The 16,806-nt window shown below is 48.9% G+C and overlaps 1 protein-coding gene across 6 annotated transcripts in view; it reads right to left on the reverse strand.

The window, feature by feature from the left end:
* The window catches only part of COL6A3 (collagen type VI alpha 3 chain), a 96,277-nt gene extending 93,781 nt beyond the window's left edge, over positions 1 to 2,496 (reverse strand). For 2 of the 6 annotated variants that reach the window (XM_070463562.1, XM_070463560.1), the window contains exon 1: positions 2,418 to 2,496. The gene's annotated coding sequence lies outside the window, so the exon portion shown is untranslated. Of the gene's footprint in view, positions 1 to 1,929; positions 2,159 to 2,417 lie in introns of those variants that run through there. The other 4 variants (XM_070463563.1, XM_070463564.1, XM_070463565.1 and 1 more) reach the window with 4 other exon arrangements.
* Positions 2,497 to 16,806: the final 14,310 nt, after the last annotated feature.

Raw genomic sequence — 16,806 nt, forward strand, 5'->3', positions numbered from 1 at the left:
GGGACTCTTCCCCAAGCCTCCTCTCCACCCAGGATCTTCTTAATGATTTTCTCACTGCCGTGAGTGGAGAAAGAAAAAAAAAATACACATTATGGTAATGGAAAACCCTTGCCTCAACAAAGAAGAGCTTGAGACCACATGATCACTCCTAGGTCTCGAATTCCTACAAACACCCATCACCTTCCCACCCTTCTGCCTTCACTCTCAGCAAAGCCCACGCAGGAACAGAGCAGAATGCAGGTCCCATCCCTCTGGGCCCCGTCCCCAGAGGTGGCCTGAATGCAGGAAGCCTGCTCAGCTGCTCTGGTTGCAAAGCCCAGGTCTGTTCTGGGAACCAGCTCTCTCGCCTGGCACTTCTTTCCCTGTTAGCTGGGAGAACCCTGGGGAGCATACACCAATTCCCCCATCACTTCTCGTAGAATATGACAGGAGGGCATTATCTTCTGGGAGAATAGAAGCAAATGACACATTTCAAATCACGATGCAAGTTAGTTTGGGGACCTCCACGGCTGGGCCATCTGCCTTCCTGAAATGGTAAAGACTGGACTGCCCTCTAAGCCACCTACTGGTGCCACAGCCTCTGCAAGTAACTGAGCATCTCAGAGCCCGGGAACATCTTTAAAGCCAGGGAACCACACCTCAGCGCCCCCGACCAAGAACCTCTTCCTTTCTCTTTAGCCCAAAAGAACTCAGGAGTTCTAATACCATCCGACAACTAGCTGGTTTTCAATAACATTTTGCTTGGGAAGCAAAAAAAAAAACCTGAATTTAAAGTCATTTCTGTTCGGTTTTTTGAAGCTACAGGAATGGGCCCCCTGGGAAGGGGGGGATCCCCGAGTGAGAACTGTCTCTCCCTTTGGGGTCCGAGCACCCTTGCAGCTGTGGGACCCAGTGGTTCTCGCGCAGAGTTAGCTGTGTTCAGCAAGAGAAGCGGCTGGTGAGGGCCGGCTCCTCCGAGTCCCCACTGGCTGGAGGACACTCCCCTGCGTCTAGAGCAGTTTGTTCTTGGGGTCCAGACCAGCCTTTCAGCTCACTCCTCGAGCTGGCTGTGAAATGCCAATTTCTGCTGACAGCCCCCAGGACTCTGCTGGGCCCTCCCAGGGAGCCCCTGACACAGTAGCCCCTGACACAGGTCCCCAGAGTAGCCTGGTGACTGTCAGGGAACAGTCTCCTTCCCAGGCGAGAGGACCGGGGCCCCACCCTCCCGGCCGGGGAACAGGCCCCGGGCCTCTGGGCTTGGCACGCGCCATGCATATGGGCAGCACAGGCCGGCTCGTGGCCCCAGGGGCCCTGCCTTATCCACCGGGCCTGCTGCCCAAACACCAAATTCCTTCTCCTCCTCTGACCCTGGCAGCTCCTTTGGGCAACCCCAGAGGGGACCAAGGCACCAGCAGTGACTTCAGATTCCTGAAAAGATGGAGTCCTGATGGTGAGAGCCGAGGAAGCCTCCACCTGCCCCTTGCCTGGACAGCAATGTCACCCCATCCCCCAGTGGGCGACAGAGGGGCTCAACCAGCCACCCCACTGGCCACCTCGGAGAGTCTCCCCAAGGTGCCTCTGGGATCCCTGCACAGGCACTTCTGCAGACAAAGCCAATTCTCAGATTCCAGCTCAGCTTTTGAAGGAGGAGGCAACGTCAAATAAAATAAACCCTGAGCCCGAAAAGCAGAGAAGGATGGACAGGACAGACCGCACTGCAGGACTCAGGGCAGCCCCAGCCCTCAGCCCCACCAGGGGAGACCCAGGTGGCGCACACGGAGAAAGAAAAAATCGGCCGGAGCTTCCAGAGACCACAGCTCCTACAGCAAAGAGACTCCCAGGGCGCCAACTGGAGAGCCATCGAGACGCGGTCAGCGTTTGAAGGGGTTTGAAGCCCTTCCCTCTGGCCACAAACCCGAAACCGGGCAACAGGGGCGAGGGGGCACTCACCCTGAGCAAACCTGGAGAAGCCTGCGTCCCTGGGCTTCGATATTCAATTATGTGCGATTCTGACGCATGGTTTCCCCCACGGGCTGCGTCTCCTTTCCCTTCTGCAGGAGAGGGGGGACCCCAGGCGGGGAGAGGGGACCCCGGGCGGGCGGAAAGCTGCTCTCGTGGGCTTCACAGGAGGCTGGCGCGCGGGAGAACTGAGCGGCCTTTGGTGGAGGACTGATCTCCAAACTGGACGGGGTCCAGGGATACAGTCAGGGCTCCCTCCAGCTCCTCCTCCTCCCTTCTCCGCCCCCTCCTCTCCCCCTCCCCAGCGGGCCTGCCCCAACACTGTAAATGAAAACCAGACTCCTACTCTGTTGCTTCTGGCCTGGACCACAAGCTGATGTCACCTCGGAAGGCTGTCTTCACCCCACGAGCCCGGAGCTGGATGCCTGCAAACCCCAACTCCTTAAAAAAAAAAAAAAAACACCCCTTCTACTCATCACCTTTGGGGCTGGGCCCCCGGCGGCTGCAAGGAGAATGAATTCTGGAATTTTTTTCGTGGGTCTCCATGGTTTTCCAGCAGTGTTTCCCAACACCATCTGAAAGGAAAACAGGAAATGCAGTCTCCCCCATCCACCCTCACCACACCCTCCCACTTCTTCTTGAGTTTCTGAATTGAGACTTCTCCTAATAACCTCCCCTTTCAGATATTAAAAAACCAGCCATTAAAATCGCCTTGGCGTTCGGCTAACCAAAGCTCTGTTTGTCAGTGAAAAGACAAGAAAAAAAGGCTACATTTTTTTTTTTGGTCATTCTGTATATAATGATTCTGACTGTAAAGCTAATGGTCCCAACTCCAGGACACACACGGGGGGAACAAGAAGGGTTATCATGTTCAGATGTACAGGAAGACCCTTGAGAAAGAACTTGTGTTTCTGCAAAGCTGGTACAGTTCACAGCGTGTTGATACGCGTTATCTCTTGCATCAAGACGAACCCCACCTTTTAAACAGATATAGATCATGCTTGCTTAAGTGAGATTATGGTCCCATTTGATAGATAAGAAGAATGGCTTTGTAGCAGAGCTCAGATCAGAATTCTGGCTGTGGATGCCCTAAACTTCTTACTGCCCACCCATCACGTGAGCCTGCTGAGAAGTCATGTGAAATATCAAGAGACATCTGCAGAAACAAACTTACTGTTACCAGGGAGTGGGGGTGGAGGCGATAAATTGGGAGATTGGGACTGACATATACACATGATTATTACAAAATAGATAACCAATAAGGACCTACTGTATAGCAGAGGGAACTCTACTCAATACTCTGTAATGATCTATATGGGAAAAGAATCTAAAAAAAAAGAGTGAAGAGAACTGCACTGTTGGTGGGAATGCAAATTGATACAGCCACTATGGAGAACAGTATGGAGATTCCTTTAAAAAAACTAAGAATAAAACTACCATACGACCCGGCAATCCCATTGCTGGGCATAAAGCTTGAGAAAAGCACAATGGAAAAGGACGCATGTACCCCAGTATTTGTCGCAGCACTATTTACAATGACTAGGACACGGAAGCAACCTAGATGTCCATCCACAGATGAACGGATGAAGAAGCCGTGGTACATCTACACAACGGAATATTACTTGACTATAAAAAGGAAGGCATTTGAGTCAGTTCTAATGAGATGGATGAACCGTCAGCCTTTTACACAGAGTGAAGGAAATCAGGAAGAGAAAAGCAGATACTGTATATTAATTCATGTGTGTGAAATCTAGAAAGATGGCACTAATGATCGCACTTGCAGGGAAGCAAAGGAGACGCAGGCATGCAGGCATGAAGAACAGACTTTAGGACATGGTGGGGGAGGGAGAGGGAGGGATATGTGAGAGAGCAGCATGGAAGCAGACACATTACCATGTGTAACACAGACAGCCAAAGGGAATTTGCTGGATGACTCAGGGGTCTCAAACACAGTGCTCTGTGAGGACCCAGAGGGGCGGGATGGGGAGGCAGCTTCAAGAGGGACGGAGCATACGCACACCTAAGGCTGATTCATGCTGATGCGTGGCAGAAACCAACACAGTATTGTAAAGCAATTATCCTCCAATTGAAAATAAAATAATTTTTTAAAAAAGAACTGTTTTCCTTTAAAAACAAGAGTGGCTGTGTGTGTGTGTGTGTGTGTATCTCAGATTCACTTTACTGTACATCTGAAACTAACACAACATTTTAAATCGTACCTCAATTTTAAAAAAGAGAGCAAGCAAGACATCTGAAGGAGACTTTTCACTTGGAGATCCTTCGAGAGCAAGGCTGGGGAGTCAGGGTATCATTAACTCCTTTCCAGACGATTTCCTGCACTTAGGGAGGAAGGGAAGATGGTACAGGAGAGACGGTGCCCACTGTCCTCCTGCCGCTCAGGGGCCCGCTTACTCACCCAGCAGAAGACTCACCCCTTCTCTACACCCAGGGGCTCGGGTGGAGGAACGTCAGGATGGGGACGAAGACCTGGACTGGGGTGCTTCCCTGCCTGTCTCCTGCAGGGGAAGAAGAAATGAACAGGGGCTCCAAGTAGGAGCGACACGGCCCACATGACGTGTAGGCAAACAGGTTTCCCACTCAGGAGAGCACATGTCCCGCCAGCGTCCCCGCTCCGAGGGGCTGGCATGGACTTGGACCCGTGGACCAGGACACATGCTGCCACTTCACTGGCCGGGTATGCAGGACCATTTCTGCAAGGCATATCACAGGCTGCAAATAAGGGAACATTTGCTCACAACTTTCTGTCTCAAGCAGCGCCCCTTAGAGAGGTCTGCAGAACAAGTGTGGCCTCTGTGTCCCTATTCAGTCGTTCCTTTTTTCAAATACCAATACAGCTATTTCTTTTCAAAATCAGAGAATGTACATTCCTTAGTATTAGGAATGACTATCAACATTATTTAAACGGCAATGGCAATGCATCATTTAGAACAAGCATTAAAGAAACTAAAACCCCTGCTTAATCAGGACCAGGTCTCCGTAATATTTAACTGTAACTAATCATTGACGATCTAGACCCTTGCCAACAGAGCCTGTGGTCGCAGAAACTTCTGGAAGCTGGCAGCCTTTGGTGGAAAACCTCCCACATCCTCCCAGGCACTCACCAGAGAGAGCCCTGTGGCCCCTATGGTTTTCTCACTGAATCACTGGGATCTGGGATTCTCAGTGAAATGACCAGTTCCTCCTGCCACCTGGTTCCAAGACAAAACCATCCCAGAAGTCAGCACTGACCGCAACATTGATGGTCCTGGGTCTGGGCCTGGTACCCCCCCCCCCCCCCCCCCCAGGGAACTCAGAAGTCACCGAATCTCACAGTCCGGCTTCCCCGCAAATGCTGTGCTGAACCAGCACTGATACCTCCTCCCTTCTCCTTCTGCACAAGTTGGAAACTTGCAACCCCTGCTTCCCAGGCTCCACTGTAGTTAGAGCCTTGGGTGAGAATGCACTGGAGTGATGCTGTGGACAGGGGTGTGGGGTGGCGGGGGCTGATTTCTCTGCTACTTAGGCTGGTCTTTTCCCTGGCGGCCAGTACAGAATGGGGCGCTAGCCCCCTCCCAGACCCCTTCCAAGGCCAGGACAGCTGCCCTAGCCGTGGCTCCCTCCTTGAAGGATTATCCCCAGCTGCTGGAAGCTGCCTCTTCCAGAGGCGCTGGGATGGGTGTGGTGGGTCTAAGGGAGACCTCAGCTTCATGGGTGCGGAGGGTGAGTTACAGGGAGGTTGTGAAGACAATAGGCTTCCCTGGTGGTTCAGTGGTAAAGAATCTGCCTGCAATGCAGGAGACCCAGGTTCAATCCCTGGGTCAGGAAGATCCCCTGGAGAAGGAAATGGCAGCCCACTCCAGTATTCTTGCTGGAAAATCCCATGGACAGAGGAGCCTGGTGGGCTGTATGTAGTCCCTTTGGTCAGAGTCAGACACAACTGAGGGACACACACCCACATACTGTGAAGGCAGCAGCGGCAGCCAGACTCAAAGTCCAGCATGGCGTGGAGTAGGCTGGGACTGCCCTGCCCGTCTTCCTTCCCTTACCCCTGGATTGAGGCTGTGACCCTAAACTCGGGCTCCACGGTGCAGCACCCTGCTTCCACCTCCCAGAATGGACCAGAAGGAGATGCCGGGCGGCCCGAGAATTACTCCCGGAGGACCCGCCCCCAGTGCACACCGCTGACCCCTCCTGATCATTCCCAGTGATGGATCCCTTTCTGCTCACAGTAAGGAGAGCGGTTTCTGTTTCCTGCCTGAAACCCCGACTGGTATTACATCAGCTCTGAAGCTTCTTGCAGTTCCAGCAACCTGTGCTTATATATTTTATATGACCAAACGAAAAGGAAATAACGCTGTGCCCAAAGGGACTGTAGGTATGATACCTATGCCATCAGTCTCTGGCTCAGTGGCGCACAGATTTTTCTCTATCTAGCGGCCTCTCAGCCTGTGAGTCTCTTCCCTTGAATGCGGGCTCTGTTGTTTGTCTTGCACTTCTCTCGGCGCTTCTTCCTGATAAAGTCTCTCTGCCCTTTGCAGACCTCATTGCAGTAACGAACACACAGAATCAGCCCACAGGGATACAGGCTCTTCCAATGAATTGCTCTGTCTCAGCCATACATGTGGAAGTCTACACTTAAATGGATTTCGATTTCATTTTTAAAAGAAATGTGAAATGCATTCTCCTCCAACGCCGTCTCTTCCTTTTCATTTAAGTCCATGCTGAGGGGGAGGAGAATGTACATAACACAACTCGTGTGACCCTGAAATTGTAACTGGCATCACAGTTGACATGGAGCCCCAGGGAGCTCATGAGAATCTTAAGAAATAACCCTGACAGACGCCTTGGGAGCAAGGGGTCGAATGATTCACAACCAGCTCACAGGAATAAGTGCATATGAGTTAAGCCCTTTTCCATTTGATGTCCTCAGTAATCCCCTCGGATCAGTTCTCTACTACCACGCCCACCCCCTGTTACCATAACAACCAGCATCCCATAACAGGCCCTGGTAGCATTAACAGAGTGGAAGGGAGCCAGAAGCCCCCGCCATGGTGACCATAGCCTCCAGTTCAGAGATGTGTGCTCCAGGGCCTCGCCCTCTGAGCTCAGGGTCTCTTGACGAGTCAAGGGGTACCTCTCTGGCTACACTGGAAAGACCTGCTCTGGACCACAGCCAGCACCCCGACTCTTCAGCCCCAGGACATTGCTCAAGACCAAAGACCTCGTCTCAACAGGAATCCGTAGATTTGGGAAATGACCAGCAGACATGGAGACGACAGCATTGTGGGAAAGGAAGAATCTCAATCCTGCATAGTTACGTCCTGACCTTAAAAGATGGTAATAATCCTAAAATAAAAGGAAAAGCACATTGTCACCTGCTGGGGCATTCACCAAAGGGGCAAATGGTCCTGACCTCCTGGGGTCAGAGTGGGGAGGGGTAGGGTCTCAGGACAGGGCACACAGTCAAGAAGGCTGCCCCATCACAGTTAGCCTGGAGGGGACCTTCGTTCATCTGGGTGTGTGCAGACAAACATGTGCATTAAATCCTGCACTTGCTGATGCATAGGAAAACTGAGCAGGGAGGAAAAGGTAACCGGCATTTCTGCCTTTAAGATAAAAATCAAATTCCTAGAAGAGCCAGATTCCAGGGTAGGGAGGGGAGGAGGGACTCTGGAGGGTTCTCTGTTCGCCTGCAGAGTTCCCACATTCAGAGCCCACAGCAAGCATCTGCCTGTGTGACTGTGTTCATAGATTTGCTTGTTGTGAGGTTGGAGTTTCATCCCATGGGAGAGGGGGGATGCTAGATTCCAAAGTCGGATTAAAGTAAGAACCCAAGAGGCAACTCAACTATTTCAAGAGAGGAAGGATCGTGAGCCCAACCAAGGGGGAGGACTTGAGGTTGCCTCCGACCCCGCGGCTGGACGGTGGATGGGAGTCCTCGCTCCATCCCTGTGCCAGTTTTCAGCCTCCGTGAGCAGCCTAGTGGAAAGTGGGCTGCCCGGCTAGGAGCGAGGCCCTAGTCCTCCCCTGCCACTAGCGAACCGCAGGTCTTGGGCGGTGAGGCTCCGCTTTCTCCTCTGCAGACCACATGCAGCCGTGCCTGGGGTGTCCAGCACGGCCCAGCGTCAATGCCGGGCACTTGGGGCTGGAGCAGCCACACTGGTCTCAGCCTGGTTCCCAGCCTTTACTTCCTCCTCCCCTGCCTCATGCTGCCAACGCAGACCTCCACCACGTCAGCCCCACCCAAGCCCAGGCTCTGGAACAAGGTTAGAAAATACGCAGTGGGCCGGCTGCCCCTTCACCCAGCTCCTCCTGGGTGTGCTTGGCATGTGCGTATTGGTACAATCCTCCACGCTGATTCAGTCTGCTGTCCAAATAATGCAGTTGTAGCAATTTTGGGGTCTAAAGCTAAAAGACATCTCACCTTCCATTACTAAAGCACAGCAGGCTACCTAAAGAAGATGTGGGGTATAGGTCCAATGGAATATTATCCATCTATTAAAAAAGAACAAAAAATGCCATCACAGCAATATGGATGGACCCAGGGATAGTCACACTGAGTCAAGTAAGTCAAACACAGAAAGACAAATAGCCTATGATAGCGCTCATGTGTGGAATCTTTATTAAAAAAAGTACAAGTGAACTTATTTATAAAACAGTAGAGTCACAAGTGTGAAAAACTTATGGTTACCAGGGCATAAGGGGGAAGGGATGAACTGGAAGATTGGGACTGAGACACACACAGCTGTATCCTGGTGGCTTAGTGGTGAAGAATCCGCCTGCAAAGCAGGAGACCCAGGTTCAATCCCTGGCGTCGTCTGGAAGATCCCCTGGAGAAGGGCATGGCAACCCACTCCAGTATTCTTGCCTGGAGAATCCCATGGACAGAGGAGCCTGGCGGCCACAGTCCACGGGGTCACAAAGAGTCAGGCACGACTGAAGCGACTGAGCGCTCACACACACGCACACATGAAATAGATAAGCAATAAGGCCCTGCGTGTAGCATAAGGAACTCTACTCATTACTCTCTAATGACCTCTGTGGGAAAAGAATCAAAGAAAGAGTATATGCATAGTATAACTGATTCACGCTGCTATACACCTGAAACTAACACGCTATTGTATATATACTATGCTCTTATAAGAATTTTACAAAAATAGAATCAAAAAATGAAGCATAGCAAGCTACGAAGGAAAACGTACACAGATAATGGAAAGACATCTGCTTTGGCGTTTGTCCAGACGGGCACTGGCCTCGTTCTGGGAAAGGCCCGTTCCTACTTTCACCACGTGCTTCAAAGGGGGCCACCGTCTTCCTGCAGAACCGTCCGGCCCGCCTCCGCTGGTCAGTCCAGGGGTGGGTGCAGGACACGGGTCCGCACTGCTGTTCCCCGGGTCTCCAGGTCGGGCCTGGAGCCGGCCGTCTCCGGCCGCCCTGGGGAGGCAGGCTGCGAGGGAGAAGGAAGCCGCTAGGAGAGGAGGAGACAGAATGCCCTCAGCTTGCTGGTTCCCCACATCCAGAGCCCGAGCCTGTCCCAGGGCTGGACTCATCCTATCCATCTCCGCTCTTGCTTTGATCTCTGAGCCGAAACTTACTCATTTTTAACGCTAATTTGAATTAGGATCTCAAGATCCGCGACCAAAGTAGTCTTGCCTGATCCATTAATTAAAACTCTTCACATAGCAACCTGTTAATGTAAGTTCGAGACTAGCAGATCAGTCAGGCCATTGTAATAATGACCACGGAAATGCCATGATCATTTCTGCCATAGTACAGATGGACCCTGTCTTGATTTTCCTTGATTTTTCTTTGAAATTATCCTTGATTTAAATGTTGTGTGAGTTTCAGGTTTATTGCAAAGCAGTTCAGATATATATTGAGTAAATTTATATATATTTTTCCAGATCCTTTTCCATTAATTCTTTGACTTTTCTTAGAGCCGTTTTTTCTAATCAAACAGACAGGAAGGCGTTGTCACAGAGTGTCACATGGACTCAAAAGCCTGCCATGGAAATTAGACACTCAGTGATCTCTCCAAAGCATCCACCCAGCGAGACATGGGGGAGGGTTTTGCTTCCTAAGGCAAGTCTTCAACTGCAAGGGTTCAGGAAACACCTCGTGACAATACACACTCTTGCAAAGAATTGCCTAACGAGAGGAATTTCCTATTTATCTTGCTTAAATAACTTTGGGGGAACATGTGAGCCCCCTTCGTTTGGGGGAATGAGAAGATGCATGGAGTAGAAGTAACTTGCCAGCACTGAGCTGGCTCTAGGAAAATCTGTGTAAATAGCCCAGTTAAAATTATAACATTCTTCCTAGAATTTTGTGAGCTATAAACCATGCTCTGCCGATTCATTTTAAGGATGGCAAACTCAACTGTGAGAGTGGCCAAGAAACTTTTTGCAGTTGATTGGAATTCAAAAATTCCAGCAAGGAGATGGATGTTTGGTTTTATAATTATCAGACTACTCAGAGTCCCAATTTGACTCTTTTTTTTTTTTTTTTTTTTCAAGCTTTGAGATATAAATTTCCATCCATAAAGAATGGGTGGATTGGTTTTTTAACAATCTTAGCCTTAGGCATAAAGTCAAATGTCTTCTCATTTTAGCTTCAATGTTGTCTCGATCCCTTCATTTATCCAGCAAACAAGCACTGAGGACTATTGTGTGGAAAAGTGCTGGGCGGGGAGGATGCATCAGAAAGAAAGGCGTCCCTCCAGGCCAGGCGGGTCCTACAGGGAGCCTGGTGCAAATTCTTGGGGAGGCCAGGAGAGGGCGCCCTCGCCTCCTTCCGGGAGGGCTCAGGGATTCCTGGAAGCCATGGCCCTGGCTGCGGGCCTTGAGAACTGGACACCGGTGTGCAGAGTCAGGTCTTTCGGGACCGGGAGGTTCCAGTTGCCTTTCAAGAGTGAGCTGAGGCTGAAAGCACGAGGATTCATTGGGAGTCTGAGTGACGAGGACACAAGATCCTCAGCCCTGCCCCATGAGGGTCACGCCTTCCTCACCCCCAGAGGAACCAGGAGGTTCACTCCCAGAGCGGACACAGCACAGGGCCAGGGCCAGACCCTCAGCTGGGCTTCCCAGGTGGTGCGGTAGCAAAGAATCCAGCTGCCCGTGCAGGACAGCCGGGTTCGTTTCCCGGGTCGGGAAGATCCCCTGCAGAAGGGAATGGCTACCCCACTTCAGTATTCTTGTCTGCAGAATCCCCTGGACAGAGGAGCCTGGTGGGCTACAGCCCATGGGGCCGCGAAGATCAGGCAAGACTGGATGCGTGCCTGAGACCCTCGGCTAGCCTGAGAGGGACGCAAGGTCAAGGAAAACCTACCCCTGTAGAGGATGGGTCCCTTCTGGCCGCCTGCCCCCTCCCGCCTCCTCTCCTCTCCCAGTCCCTGCCCCCTCCAGCCCCCTCTTGCCGCCGGCCCCCCGACTCACTGTCCCTTCCCGTCCTTCTCCTGACCCCTCGGCCCCCACGGCGAGCAGCAGTTGGCATGTGCCCTCTGGAATATTTTCCTGGAACTGCTGTGACAGACTGCCACAAACAGAAGGCTTAAAGCAACAAAGATGTGTTGTCTGTCAGTTCTAGAGGTTGAAGGTGCAAAACCCAGGTGTCAGCAGGACCACGCACCCTCGGAAAACCCTAGGAGAGGGGCCTCCTTTCTTCCTTCAGCTGATGGTGCCCCAGGCACTCCTCACCCAACCTCTGTCTCTGCGTCACAGGCTTCTCCCCGCGTGCCTCTGTCTCCTTACAAGGACACTCATCAGACCCGATGGGTGTCCCCCTACTCCGCTGTGACCTCATCTTCACCAATCACGTCCGCAACAGCCCTGTTTCCTAATGAGCTCAAAGCTGAGCACCGAAGAATTGATGCTTTGGGGCTGTGGTGTTGGAGAAGACTCTTGAGAGTCCCTTGGACTGCGAGGAGATCCAACCAGTCCATCCTAAAGGTAATCAGTCCTGAATATTCATTAGAAGGACTGATGCTGAAGCTGAAGTTCCAATACTTTGGCCATCTGATGTGAAGAGCTGACTCATTAGAAAAGACCCTGATACTGGGAAAAATTGAGGGCAGGAGAAGGAGATGACAGAGGATGAGATGGCTGAATGGCATCACTGACTCGATGGACATGAGTTTGAGCAAGCTCTGAGAGTTGGTGATGGACAGGGAAGCCTGGAGTGCTGCAGTCCGTGGGGTCGCAAAGAGTCGGACACGACTGAGCGACTGAACTGAACTGAGCCCTGTTTCCTAATAAGGTCACCTCTGAAGCCCAGGGGGTTAGGACTTGGACGAACCATTTTTGGGAAAGACAGTTCAACCCATTACAGTCTCCCCACAGAAAACCAGAAATTTCCTCCACAAAGAAACTCGCTGGACAAAGAGAAAAAGCTGAGAAGATGCTGATACATAGGAGGTCCTGCAGAAAAATAGGCAGATCTTCACCCCACTGTGGAAACCATCATTCAGCAAGCCCAATCCTGAAAACAGATGAACTAAATTAAACTTACAGGAAAGAGAAACAGTGTAGGAAGCAGAGAAAACTCTTCTACAGAGTAAGGATGAATATTCATAGCAGTTCACGGAGAGAGAGTGCAACCACGAAACAAGAAAAGGATGCTACTTCTTAAATGAGAATATTTAGTGGATAAGAAAGCGTTTATCAGTAGTAGTTAAAAATAACATAGCAAATTTCACTTATATGTGGATTCTAAGAAAGCCCAGAGACTGAGTGTTGAGAGAAATGGGGAGATGTTGGCATAAAATCAGTTATAAGTCAAATATGTTCTGGGGGTTCTAATGTACAGTCTGGTGATAACAGTTAATAAAACTGTATTGGACACTTGAAATTTGCTGAGAGAACAGATCTTAAGTGTCCTCACCACACACACACACACACACACACACTTACAAAGGAACTGTGTGAGGTCATGGATGTGTTAATTAGCTTGATCATGCTAATATGCAAAAAAAAATACTTTAGGAAAACTAAAAAATTTGATAGAAATTTTTGGACAACTAGCTAGAGGAAATCCCTCAGCCAGTATGAGAAAAATCAAAGAGAGAGAAAAAATAAAACTGAAAGACAAGAAAATTACAAGTTCACCCAGAAGGTCCAAAATCTAAGAAATAGAAGTACAGACTGAAAGAACAGAAAACAATAGGGATGAAAATGGCAAATAAATAATACAAAAATAAATAAATCCCAGAATTGGAGGGTCTGAGTTTCTGGACAATAAATGAAACAAAGAATGAGAAGGGATCCCTGCCAAGGCACATCTCTGCCACATTTCACAAAACACTGCAAATTAAGAGAAGATCCTATAAACTTACAGAACATCAAAAAGGGATAAAAGGGACTGAGGGTTTACACAAAGAATTAGGAGCCAGAAGACCTATGAGACGTTTTCAAAAGTAGTACTGGAAACAGAGACCATGGAGCCATGCCTTCAAAAGTCTGTTAAAAGTAAATATTTCCATCCTAAAATGCCACATCCAACCACCTATTAATCAAAGGGGCCACAGAGGATGAGGTGGTCGGATGGCATCATCGACTCAATGGACAAGAGTTTGAACAAACTCCGGGAGACAGTGAAGGATGGGGAAGCTGGCGTGCTGCAGTCCATGAGGTCTCAGAGTCAGACTGAGCGGCTGAACAGTAACAGAGGGCAGAGTAAGGACACCGTTGGGCGCGATTTCAGAAAATTATTTTCTAGTACCTTTTCTCAGGAGACTACTAAAGGATGTGCTCCACCAAAATGAGAAGGAAAATCAGAAAGTGGGAAACAAGGGCTCTGAGAGACAAGAACCTAACAGAAGAAGCAGGAAAAGGGCACTTCTAGGTATGAGTGCTTAGTCGTTCAGTCGTGTCCGATTCTTTGCGACCCCATGGACTGTAGCCCATCAGGCTCCTCTGTCCATGGGATTTCCCAGGCAAGAATACTGGAGTGGGTTGCCATGCCCTCCTCCAGGGGATCTTCCCGACCCAGGGATCAAACCCATGTCTCTTATGTCTCCTGCATTGCAGGCAGGTTCTTTACCACTAATGCCACTTGGGAAGCAGGTGGATGATGTAAAACAACCACTTGTGCAGCCAGCCTGGCAATCAATGAGCCAGGACCAGAACACGAGAGGTGGGAGTCCAAAAGGGAGGTTCTCGGGAACTTAGGAAACTGATATAGATTCACGTTGTGTTTGATGACTAGCGAAAGAAGCTTGAGGAAGAAATATGCATGGGTACAGAGACAAGCACAGCAAAGAAGAGGCCACTAGTGATTCTTCTAAACATGCAAACACGGAAGAACTGTTTAAGCAAAACACACGATAAAGTTATCAATAGGGAGAGGGAAATGGTGGCTATAAGAAAGCAGAGTACTCATTTTCATAGAAGGAAGTCAGAAGATATTTGTGGCTGAAGAAGCTGAGAATAACAGTACAAGTGTTTCATGTAGATGGAGACAAATATCTGAAGCAAGGAAAAAAGGGTTCTGATGATTTCAAGAAGGGTAGGACAGAGAGTTTCTGGGTTTAGTTTTTTTTTTCATTGTCCCTTTTTAAAAAAGAAAGAAAAACAAAATCAGGAAGAAAATCAAATAACTTAGCTGTGGGCTTAATACTTGGTTTCCAAAATTTCTGAAGATGATTAAAGGACAGGAAACTCTGAGAGGGGTTCCTAACAGCAGCATCAAGTTTATGTTCCCAAAGTACTACTTTTTGATTTGGAGAAGTGGATTTTTTGGCTCAAAGTTTAAAACTTCGAGGCATAAATTTATATACACACTTGCATCATTGAAAAAAAGAAGTGTTGACATGCTTTCTTAAAGTCCAAATCTCAACACTGTTCAACACAGCCTTAGCAGGTTATTATGAGTATTAACCTGAACTTAACCAAAGGACATTTCACTGTGTCTTGGTGTCTCAGCATTAAGGATTTGCACTATAGGAGGCAGAAGCAAGAGGAACTTTCATCTAAAGCTTTTCTGTCATCTATTTTTCTATAACTGAGTCTCTGTCATGATTAAAACAGATTCTGTTTTGTCAAACAGAGTCCAATGTCTTCACAAACCAATAGCAAACCTCCTCCTTGGTGATCCAAAGGGGATGTTTATGTCGTGGCATGGAACACCGCATATGGAGCATGGTTGCATGCCAAAAAGAACAGTGCTGTTTACAAGTCGAATCTGGTATTTACATGGACTGAGATGTTTTAGCTGTGCCATACCATTTTGTCTTCAAAAAGTGCTTTTAATCTTTCTTCTAAGACAAAAGACTTATTTAGGGAAGAGTTCCGAATCCTTCTAAACATTGCTATAAATATCTGGTTTCCATTAATTCTAAATGAACTGCCATTTCTGTGTTCCAAGGAATTTTTCCTGCTTAGAAAAGAAGGTCAAAAGATAATTTTTAAAGCTGTTCCCCAAATGTACCTTGTTTTGTCAGTGAAATTCACTGTAGCTTCTCTTTCAAAATATTTGAAACAACACATGCAAAACGGTTGTTAAAGAACGTGACACGCAATCTTCTTAGGTACGTCTGTATTGTGTCATTCTTTAATTCAACAAACACTTAGCAAACAGTAGGCATTGAGTTAATGTAAGGATTCCATCTAATGAATAACCCACTCCACCATGCCAAGTCTATCTGAAAGTCCCAGTACTCTCTGCTTTTCCTTTGTTTACAGGAAAAAGAGGAAAGTACGCTGGGTGTGGTGGAGTATATTATTGTTCCCCTAGTATCCATCCTCTTCCCCAGGAGGTTATGCATTCCCTCCAGTGGTTATTGATTTACAGCATCCAACTTTGTGCATGGGTTTCCCTGGTAGCTCAGCTGGTAAAGAATCCGCCTGCAACATGGGAGACCTGGGTTCAATCCCTGGGTTGGGAAGATCCCCTGGAGAAGGGAAAGGTTATGCAGATTCTAATTCTCATCCCACTGTCAAGCTAAACCGAGTGACTAGCTCAGGGCAGTGGAGTGTGTGAGAACGTGATATGGAAGACATGCCTCCCAATTCCTGCAGTTCGGTAACTTTATCTCCATCTGCTATAAAGCCAGCGTGTCGAAGACAGGGGCTGCTTCTCCAAGCTAGAGGACGCAGGGACTAGAACTGCTAAAGCCAACCCATAGCCACCTTATGCAACGTGATGAAAAAATAAACATTCAGTGTTGGAAGTCGTGAGATTTAGGGACTATTTGTTATCACAGCAGAGCTGACTAATAGACTAGCATAGCAGTCTGATTGCAACCATTATGTACTGCAAAGATGGTGGAAGATGGTCTGTGCCTTCTCTTTGCTTAAATATGTCCAATTTATATCCTTGGCCTGGATCATCACCATATGCTTAGCCCTTGGGTTTCTGTTGGGAGGCCCAGGCTCTGAACAGTGGAACCCAAGGTCAGGACACCTCATCTGCCATAGGGTCTGAGTGACTTGCAGGGAGGTCTGCACCCTGCGGACCAGCATCAAGCAGACCCAATGCCAAGGGCATCACATACTCTGCCTCCCTAACCTCACCAAGACCCCATAAGATGTTACTGTCATAACTGTCATCTACAGATGAGAAAACTGAAGCTTGGAACCATTAAGACATTTGCCCAAGCTCACCCTTCTTAATCAATGGCAGGGCAGAAATTTGAACCCAAGCAGTTGGTCCCTGCACATTCTTCCAAGAAGGGAGATGAAGAAAGATATCACCTGGACTTAGAGTTTAGTCCTAAATGTGCATGAGGGTCAGACAGGCTCAAACAGAGTCCCACAACCCCAGCCCCTCATTTTGCTTCTTCCTCTGTTCATAGCATTTTCTCAAAACTTCTTACTTCTCCCTCCTCTTAAAACATCTTGATGTCTGCTGAGATTAGTTCTGCAATGGAGCTGG

Source organism: Odocoileus virginianus, unplaced genomic scaffold (assembly GCF_023699985.2).
Source record: "Odocoileus virginianus isolate 20LAN1187 ecotype Illinois unplaced genomic scaffold, Ovbor_1.2 Unplaced_Contig_4, whole genome shotgun sequence".
NCBI lineage: Eukaryota > Metazoa > Chordata > Mammalia > Artiodactyla > Cervidae > Odocoileus > Odocoileus virginianus.